The sequence below is a fragment of the Sinocyclocheilus rhinocerous genome, unplaced genomic scaffold (assembly GCF_001515625.1).
Source record: "Sinocyclocheilus rhinocerous isolate Xijiao unplaced genomic scaffold, SAMN03320098_v1.1 scaffold2798, whole genome shotgun sequence".
Taxonomy (NCBI): domain Eukaryota; kingdom Metazoa; phylum Chordata; class Actinopteri; order Cypriniformes; family Cyprinidae; genus Sinocyclocheilus; species Sinocyclocheilus rhinocerous.
Genome location: NW_015638096.1, coordinates 71,387 through 81,690, shown reverse-complemented (window position 1 = coordinate 81,690; position 10,304 = coordinate 71,387).

Sequence of the window (10,304 nt, the reverse complement as noted above, 5' to 3'; positions counted from 1 at the left end):
ATGAGGAACGATTTTTCAGCCTTTAAAAAGTATGTTCTATATAGTATGAATCATGTGTAGTATGAGTGAAATCCGGAAGTTTTGTCATGTGACCAGTTGCATCGTTTCTCTGCCATTTACAACTCCTCTCCTGTAGCCTCATGGGATAGTAAAGTGTTGCACTTCAGAATCTCAGCAGAATTAATAGGTCATACAACTACTTTTCTCCTACTGTTTTATGAACACTACAAATTTAATCTACTGTTTTTCTGCTAAAAAATAGTAGGGAAGTAGGCATATTTTGGACACAAGGGTAGATCAAAACAACTGACCTGCACTGATCTCCAGATCATAGTAATAAAAGGGCTCCAGTTGAGACACAGGAAGCCGATAGTGTCCGAGAAGCACTTTGTGGCCCGTCATCAACAGAACTACTTTCTCCTACTGTTTTATGAACACTACAAATTTAATCTACTGTTTTTCTGCTAAAAAATAGTAGGGAAGTAGGCATATTTGGACACAAGGGTAGATCAAAACAACTGACCTGCACTGATCTCCAGATCATAGTAATAAAAGGGCTCCAGTTGAGACACAGGAAGCCGATAGTGTCCGAGAAGCACTTTGGTTCAAACATCTGCAAGACTAATGGTATTACTTGTCAATTAAAAAAAAATTTTTTAAACAGTTGCCAAAAAGAGACATAAATGGTTGTGACAAGCTGAACTAATGACAGTATGTAGCTGTTTTAAGGTTTCCCAGTTATTAAAAATAAGAGAACATTAAGCTGCTACAGGAATAACTTCACCATTATTATTGTTTTTTTTACACTGTGTCAAACTGGCTTTGGCTCGACATTCTCTCTGAACTGAAAGTGAACTCTTGGTTTTGTAGCGCTGCCATTTAAACTTCTGGCTCCACGGACAGCTCTGGTCCTGTCTAAACTTGCCCATTTTCCTTGTTTTTTTCCCTGGCCTGTTTCAGAAAGTTGGTTGTACCACATGACATATTTGGTCTGACCAAATGATTTTGTTGGCCATTCCACATGTGACATGACATAGTTGGTCACACCAAATGACATGATGGTTGCATTATATCACTTTGTTGGCCACTCAACATCACTTTGTTAGTTGCACCACATGACATATTTGGTTGCACCATATCAAGTTGTTGATTGCACCTTTTTGCTTCATTGGTTGCACTACATAACACAGTTGGTCGCACCATATGACATCCAGTAGTCAGTCGCACCATTTATTTTTGTTGGTCAGACCACATTTTCATTTAAGGAAAAATAAACAGTCAATTATTTATAATTTGTAAAAAAAAAAAAAAATTTGAATATATAATATAATATCGTAATATTGTAATATATAATATATAATATTGTAATATATAATATTGTAAGAAAAAAAATAAAAAATAAAAGACTATGCCAAACTACTAAATAAAGTTTTCAAGAATTCCACACTTCTTCCCAGTTTTTGTCCCTGCATATTTCTGGAACTTGGTTGGAACACATGACTTTAATTTGGCATACAAATGTTTTTCAAAAACTAATATTTGATAATTAAATAATAAGAAATAATAATTGTAACATCTGGACCAATCAGACACACAATACTTTTTTGTTATATTTAACAAATACTCCGTAACACCCCTCAGTCAACAAGACAACTAGGAGGGCTCAATGGACCCTTCCCCCGAAATGCGGCTAACACCTCAAAAAGGCAGAACAGGCCTCTGGTTCCATGGCAATCTATGCTGATAGCACTGGTTTTACTGCTCAAAGGAATGCGGGCAGAGCAACTCTCAATTCATTTACCCTTAGGAAAGACACACAATGCCCATAAAAATGGACTCTTCTCTAATTAATTCATGGAAAAACCTATCTGTGAATGAACACACATCTCCTCAGGACATTGTGTATAATAGGTCTTCATCATCTTCATCTGGAAGAAAACTCTCCCAACCACCACAGCGTCAGAATAACATCTTTTTGGAGTTCATCCCTCTTCAAACCCGGAAGAATGTGATCGTGACTCCTACACCACCGAACCTCCAAACCATCAAGACTTTCATCCGAGACTGCATCCGGACGCTCATTCAAGGCCAAAGCAATGCAAGTATCGTACATTTAACTAAACGAAACAGAGGTTTAGTAAAAGCTATAGACCCCGTTATAAATGGTGCTGATGGTTTTACTCAGGTGGTTAATTGACTCTTTTCATAGCTTCATTTTCTGGTTTTCCTGATGGTTTTATCCATCAAGTCTCATTTGCCCTTTCCCCATGTATGAGTGATTGTATGTTTGTTTGTTTAGACTAGTTATGTGTTAGCGTTTAGTTAATAAAATTCTTGTGCACAAATTACATGATTCTGATTCTGCCTTGCAAATTAATGTCCCTTTACGATTCCGATCTAGCTATGCTCTAATGCATTAGTAGGCTACTGTAAGAAGGTTGTTTTCTGTGGCCACGAAAATATCCTTTCTTAGAGTTGATATGAAACTACACTAAATGTTCGCTGGACTAACAGATTGGTTGATGGCAATTTAATTCTGCTACAGTTACTACTGGCAGCCAGTATAAATAATTGTAATTAATCATGATTAATTGTAATTATTTATAGACATTCCCTTTTGAGCTAATTTGCTACAAATAATAATATTATAAAGTACTGTTTGTAAAGTACAGGTTGTACCACCCTGACATTTTTGACTACATGCACCAATTCAGAAATTTAAAAAAACAAAAACAAAGATGCCCTGAGTCCAAGTCATTCCCTAGTTTTAGCCTCATGTCTTCCTCTGACAAGACAATCCATATCATCTTCTCCTCTTATTTCACGACAAGCATCCTCAACGACATCCAGGATCCTGACTCCAGGCTCCACAGCAACGTCTTATATATTCTCACTGACTTCATATCCAGCCAATAATTTTTCTCCTTTATCTGGGAAGGCTGGAAATACAACCCATAAGAGAGCAGCTAGATGACACTCACAAGCATTAGAGATGTTTCGGATTCCTCAGCAACTCACTCATCCGACACGATCAGAATTCCACACGCACCTAAAGCAATCATTCTGTCCTCTCTCACTCTTTCTCTTTGGGAGAGCCATTAAGCCCAGTGTGTAATTATTCTGTCAGTTAACAGAAAGCATGTGGCTGGAATAATCAGGCCCACACTCTGCAATTATCATCAACACACTGGCCCTTTCAAAATGCAGCCTTCCAGAGCAGGGAAAGCAATGATAGATTTTTCTGTCATTCTTTCCTTTTTTCTTTCCAAGCGCATGGCAGAAAGACAAAAAACTTGTATATTAGTATTCAGTAATGGCTAGTCAAGCACAAAAATGTTTCTGAAATAGCCACTGTATTTTTATTTTACTTTATGTGGAAAGAAAATAAAAATTCATGAATGCAATTCTTGATGTCCTCGTTCTTGATCTGGTTCTTTAAAGGGGTCATATGATGCGATTTCAATTGTTCCTTTCTCTTTGGAGGGTTACAAGCTCTTGGTACATAAAGAAGATCTGTAAAGTTGCAAAGACTAAAGTCTCAAATCCAAACTTTATAAAAGTTAAGAGGCAACCACACTTAAACCGCATAAACACATTTCATTACACCAAATACACAAAATAATGTTCTTTTTAGCAGCATCATATGACCCCTTTAAAGACTTAAGGGTCAAAGGAAGTGTGTGTGTGTGTGTGTGTGTATATATATATATTTATATATCTTCCTTTTTTTTTCAACAACTGACTCATCTACTTAAATGTATAGTCTGTTATGTGCCTCTTCCTGCAACGGCACTGTAAGAGAGACGGTGGTGTGACAACTGCAAAAAAAATCAGAGATGTTTCAAACAGTATAATCACCACTGCTCTAAATGTACCGGCAGATGGAGGTGTAAAAATAAAGTGACGTGACGATGAAGTCAAAAGTTCAGAGTGTTCATTCTCAGAAGTGCAAAAAAAAAGTTTCCTCACTTGTGTGCCAATATTTACAGTGAAATTCCAATAATACATACAAAGAAAAAAAACTGTTCATATTATCTACAAACAAACTTTGGCTATGCCAATAAATTGACCCAAAAGGCAGCAATTCCATGCCACAGCTGTACTTCAACTCACTCTAGGAGTTCCCAACAAATCTGAGAGGCCATCTTAAAAAGGTAATGCTTCTCCTCCTTGGACAAAACCATTTGGAAATTAAAGGTAATAAAGAAACTCAAGAAATACAAATAAAAATGCTTTGACAGCAACAAAGAGGTAAACTGTTATAATATTACAAAATACATACGAATTTGGAACAAAACAAACTGAATTAATTATTAATACTTAATGCTCAACCAAGAATTCTACAGATCATCAACCTCCCCATCATACATGAGAACAATGAACTGTGCCATCTATTGGCGGGAATGCGATCTTCAAAATGGTGGCATTTACAGTGACCGGGTTTTGCCTGTTTGGGATGGGTAAATGTTCCAGTACGTAAGTATGACTATTTACAATATGTAAGTTGTAATATTGAAACAATAAACATTTAACATTAGTGATGGGAAACCGAGGCTTTCTGAACCGTTTGAGGCTTTCATGAAATTGTGCCGAAAAACAGTTCATTACTCGAAGATTTTAACACCGTACGCATTAGCGACATCTGGTGGTCAGACTTGGTTTCTTTACCAAATCTAACAAAACACCGTGGAGCAGAGGATGGGTTGTGGCTGGAAGGGATACAGCAAAAATCGGAAGCTAACAGTAAATGGAATTTTCTACCTATTAGATTGTGTTTTATTAACGTCTACACCTACCCCAACCCTATTGTTGTACAGTGTGAAATGTGATACAATAGTGCTTTGAAAACTGCATCGGAGCCTCGGTATCAATCGTCCCATCACTATTTAACATGATTACCGGTCTTGCTTTACTTCCTAACACAACACAATACAACTGTTAAACTGAGGAAGATATGACATGCGGATCAGTGACACAAACATATCTGTGTTAACTGGATGCATACATGTATGTTCACAGTAGAGGTTTTCTCGGGTCCTAAAATCTGTACCCGACCCGAATCGACCTGAATCACTTCTTACCCGAACCCGACGTGCATAAATGAATTTGATCAAAAATCGATAGCCTAATAATTCATGGATTTGCTAGTGTTGTCTACAACCTGATCTCCGGCGAAAGGCTTCTGCATACAAAAAAGAAAAGCCCCGCATGACCACGCAGCATAATGAAGCGAGTGGATTTTCCTGATGGATCTCATATCTATAAGATGATTTCTGTGTGCGAGGTTACAAACGTATGCTCCTTTTCTATGTGCGTTCCTCACTTAACACGAAAGTGAAAGTAGACTACGCATTCGGGATAGTTTAAAAGAATTTGTGTCTAATCGGGTCCATTTGGAAAAAGCATGTTTATTTTAAATTACCCGAGGCTGCTAATACCGAACCCGACCCGTGTCCAAAGCTAATAATTATTATTATTTATTTATTTATTTATATTCGATCCATGAATTTTTCATAAACTTCAGAAACGTAAAAAGTATTAACAAAAAATAAATTTAAAAAGTATTCAGATTTTGGAGGTGTAGTGCCTAAAAAAGCTTCACCTAACATCATTCAGCACCAAAACGTTTGTATAAGAGATTAGATGTTAATGCAATTTGACCTTCGTATTTGAATACTTTTTTCAGTGTATTTAGATTTTGCTATTACACAATTAGCCGTCTCAATCCTCTTTTGGGATTATACACTAAGATTTAGCAGGCAGAAAGTTTTATAAGTAACCCTTTGCCCTTTACAGCTTGCCATGGCCACAAAAAAAAAAAAATTTGCCTGTTATAAAACACGCAGAAAGCTGAATATGTGCGGCTAATGCTCACTAATCACACAAATCCTTGCTCCGAAAACTTTGAACTGTTTATTAAAGAAATAAACTTCTTTAAGAAACTCCTTTGAAAAGCCAGCGGAAACAAATATATAAATAAACTGTGTGACAAACCCATAGTAATTTCTCCAACCAGATGTCATGTGTGTATGCATGTGATTAATCTGACAAGCACTGCAGAGACCTTCAGTGAAACGCCCAATCTAGACAAGTACACGCGGGCCTTGGCCAATGAAAGCTGCCATTGATTCCAGACTTTCAGCCGTCAGTCTGAAGAGGGAGGGGGTTGTGTTATAATAACCCCTACAAATACAACTATTATATTATAAAAATATAATAGTTGCATATAATTACAAAAATTATATACACTATAAACACTCTAAAGGAGACAGACATGCAGATGTTTGTGAAAGATTTCTCTGTTTTGGAGGGATGATTATTTTTTTACTGTAAATCATACCCTATTTATTGCATCAAAATTTGTTAATACTTTACTATATTTAAGGGTGGATAATTTTATCAGTTTATTGCAACAATACATAACTACAATAACTTTGTCTAGTGCTCTTATGAAAGTTTATAGCATGATTTGTGAAAATGTAACTATACTGAATGACATGGCATAGACTTCTTCATGGCTAGTTTTTGAGTATTTTGTTTAAGTGCCGGTGATACTGTGTTTCCAGATATTGATACTAAAACAAACAAAAAAAGAAAAATAAATAAAAATAAACCGAAATTATTTCCAATCGTTTGCAAATAAGATAAGATAAAGATATCGCTGACTCTAAACTGCAACTTCCTGCTTTATTAACTTTCTACAGTGTTAAATTAAGTGGAAAAGACAAGTCCTCGTTCACTCCGAATCTTTTGCAAATAAGATAAGATAAAGATATCGCTGACTCTAAACTGCAACTTCCTGCTTTATTAACTTTCTACAGTGTTAAATTAAGTGGAAAAGACATTCATATGAGGAGTTTAACAGCAAATTAGTCATTTAAAGAACAAATTGTATTTTTGAACATGAAAAATGTACCGTGGTCCGGACCTCGGTGGCCTCATAGCTGGTTACGGGCCTGCGTATGAAGAGTCTCATATTCTGCTGCAGAATTTAAAGGGTTTAGCGCAGGTTATCCAGGTGCCATTAAGTGATTCTAGATAATCCACTGTACGCTATGCAGATACCACTTGAATCACCCACGCATACGCCAAAGAGGACTTTGCATTTCAGTTCAGCCGGATCACTTATGACGTCTGAATAATCTGCCTCTTACAAGCCCACTCTTTAGATTTGCACTTTTAAGTCTGAAATAACATGAAAAACAACAGTACCAATAATAATAAAAAAGTTTTCTTTTCAAAGAAAACTTTTGAAAATTGTAACTTAGATCGCTTAGAAAAGCATTGTCTAATGTTATTTGCATATTTTGATAAATGTGTCCCGTGTTTTTTTGTTTTTGTTTTATTTTTGGACTCCATTGACTTAGTAGGACTTGTGTTTCTATTACTAAAGAGTCTCATATTCTGCTGCAGAATTTAAAGGGTTTAGCGCAGGTTATCCAGGTGCCATTAAGTGATTCTAGATAATCCACTATACGCTATGCAGATACCACTTGAATCACCCACGCATACGCCAAAGAGGACTTTGCATTTCAGTTCAGCCGGATCATTTATGACATCTAATTAATCTGCCTCTTACAAGCCCACTCTTTAGATTTGCACTTTTAAGTCTGAAATAACATGAAAAACAACTGCCAATAATAATAAAAAAGTTTTCTTTTCAAAGAAAACTTTTGAAAATTGTAACTTAGATCGATTAGAAAAGCATTGTTTGCATATTTTAATAAATGTGTCCAGTGTTTTTTTTTGTTGTTGTTTGTTTTTTTGGACCCCATTGACTTAGTAGGACTTGTTTCTATTACTATTTCTCATATTTAAAATATTTAAAGGCACAGTTCACAGAAAAAGAAGTCAATGGGGTCCAAATAAAACCCCCCAAAAAACAATGGACACATTTATCAAAATATGCAAATAACACTAGACATTGCTTTTCTAAGCGATCTAAGTTACAATTTTCACCTGGTGAATAACAAAATCCGGTAACACTTTACAATAAATGACCTTAGTTAACATAAGTTAACTACATTAGTTAAAATGAACCTTTAACTATGATTAATAAAGCATTAATTAATCATAGTTAAAGGATTAGTTCACGTCCTGAATAAAACTTTCCTGATAATTTACTCACCCCCATGTCATCCAAGATGTTCATGTCTTTCTTTCTTCAGTCGAAAAGAAATTAGGGTTTTTGAGGAAAACATTCCAGGATTTTTTTTTTCATATAATGGACTTCAATGGGGGCCAACGGGCTGAAGGTCCAAACTGCAGTTTCAATGCAGCTTCAAGGGATACACGATCCCAGCCAAGAAATAAGGGTCTTATCTAGCGAAACAATCTGTCATTTTCTTAAAAAAATTTAAATGTATATACTTTTTAACTACAAATGCTCGTTAAGGTTAACTAAGAAAGGTTATTATAAAGTGTTAACCCAAATCCCATAGACTTATATTTAGACTCTGTGGTCTCACTGGAGTAATATTTTATTATACGTATCTGTACTTTTACTCAAGTACGTGATTTGTGTACTTCGTCCACCATTGCTATTTCTCATATTTAAAATATTTAAAGGGACAGTTCACACAAAAAGAAGTCAATGGGGTCCAAAACCCCCCCCCTCAAAAAAACAATGGACACATTTATCAAAATATGCAAATAACATTAGACATTGCTTTTCTAAGCGATCTAAGTTACAATTTTCACTTGGTGAATAACAAAATCCGGTAACACTTTACAATAAATGACCTTAGTTAACATAAGTTACATACATTAGTTAAAATGAACTAACAATGAAAAATTCTTATAAAGCATTAAGTAATCATAGTTAAAGGATTAGTTCACGTCCTGAATAAAAATGTCCTGATAATTTACTCACCCCCATGTCATCCAAGATGTTCATGTCTTTCTTTCTTCAGTCAAAAAAAAATTAGGGTTTTTGAGGAAAACATTCCAGGATTTTTTTTTTTCATATAATGGACTTCAATGGGCCCAACGGGCTGAAGGTCCAAACTGCAGTTTCAATGCAGCTTCAAGGGATACACGATCCCAGCCAAGAAATAAGGGTCTTATCTAGCGAAACAATCTGTCATTTTCTTAAAAAAATTTAAATGTATATACTTTTTAACTACAAATGCTCGTTAAGGTTAACTAAGGAAGGTTATTATAAAGTCTTAACCTAAATCCCATAGACTTATATTTAGACTCTGTGGTCTCATTTGACTTGGAAACCAGAATACCTTAGCAACCAGCTAGCAACACCCTAGCAACCACCTAGAACATGCTAGCAGCTGTAAAGCATTGCGTTAACAACCATTCAGCAATACCTAGCAAACACTCACATTGTAGCATCTTGGCTAAAGCAGTTTTGCTGAGGCAAAAACTCACACATTTTCTTAAAAACCATGTAAAAATGTAGTTATTTATGTATTTTTATCCTTTTTTCTAGCCTTTTTGTGACTTTTTTTGATACATCAAAAGAGAGAGAACAGTGAAAGGGCTGGAAAAACTGAAAAAAAGTCGCTTCCCTTTTTCAAACTAGCATTTGTGCTAACTGCTAAACCATGGCTGTTACACTAAAATAGACATTTTAATACGCTAAAAACATTCCCTTTTGGGACTCAGTGCCACAAAATGACTTCAATAGGACATTGTGGTTATAAGCATCATATGTAATGATTTAAATAAGACTGATAAACAGTAAAAGCGCTCATTATATGTGTACACAACCATTTACTCACCCCCTGTCATCCAAGATGTTCATGTCTTTCTTTCTTCAGTCAAAAAAAAATTAGGGTTTTTGAGGAAAACATTCCAGGATTTTTTTTTTTCATATAATGGACTTCAATGGGCCCAACGGGCTGAAGGTCCAAACTGCAGTTTCAATGCAGCTTCAAGGGATACACGATCCCAGCCAAGAAATAAGGGTCTTATCTAGCGAAACAATGTCATTTTCTTAAAAAAAATAAAAATGTATATACTTTTTAACTACAAATGCTCGTTAAGGTTAACTAAGGAAGGTTATTATAAAGTCTTAACCTAAATCCCATAGACTTATATTTAGACTCTGTGGTCTCTTTTGACTTGGAAACCAGAATACCTTAGCAACCAGCTAGCAACACCCTAGCAACCACCTAGAACATGCTAGTGTACAGCATGCATTGCGTTAGCAACCATTCAGCAGTACCTAGCAAACACTCACATTGTAGCATCTTGGCTAAAGCAGTTTTGCTGAGGCAAAAACTCACACATTTTCTTAAAAACCATGTAAAAATGTAGTTATTTATGTATTTTTATCCTTTTTTCTAGCC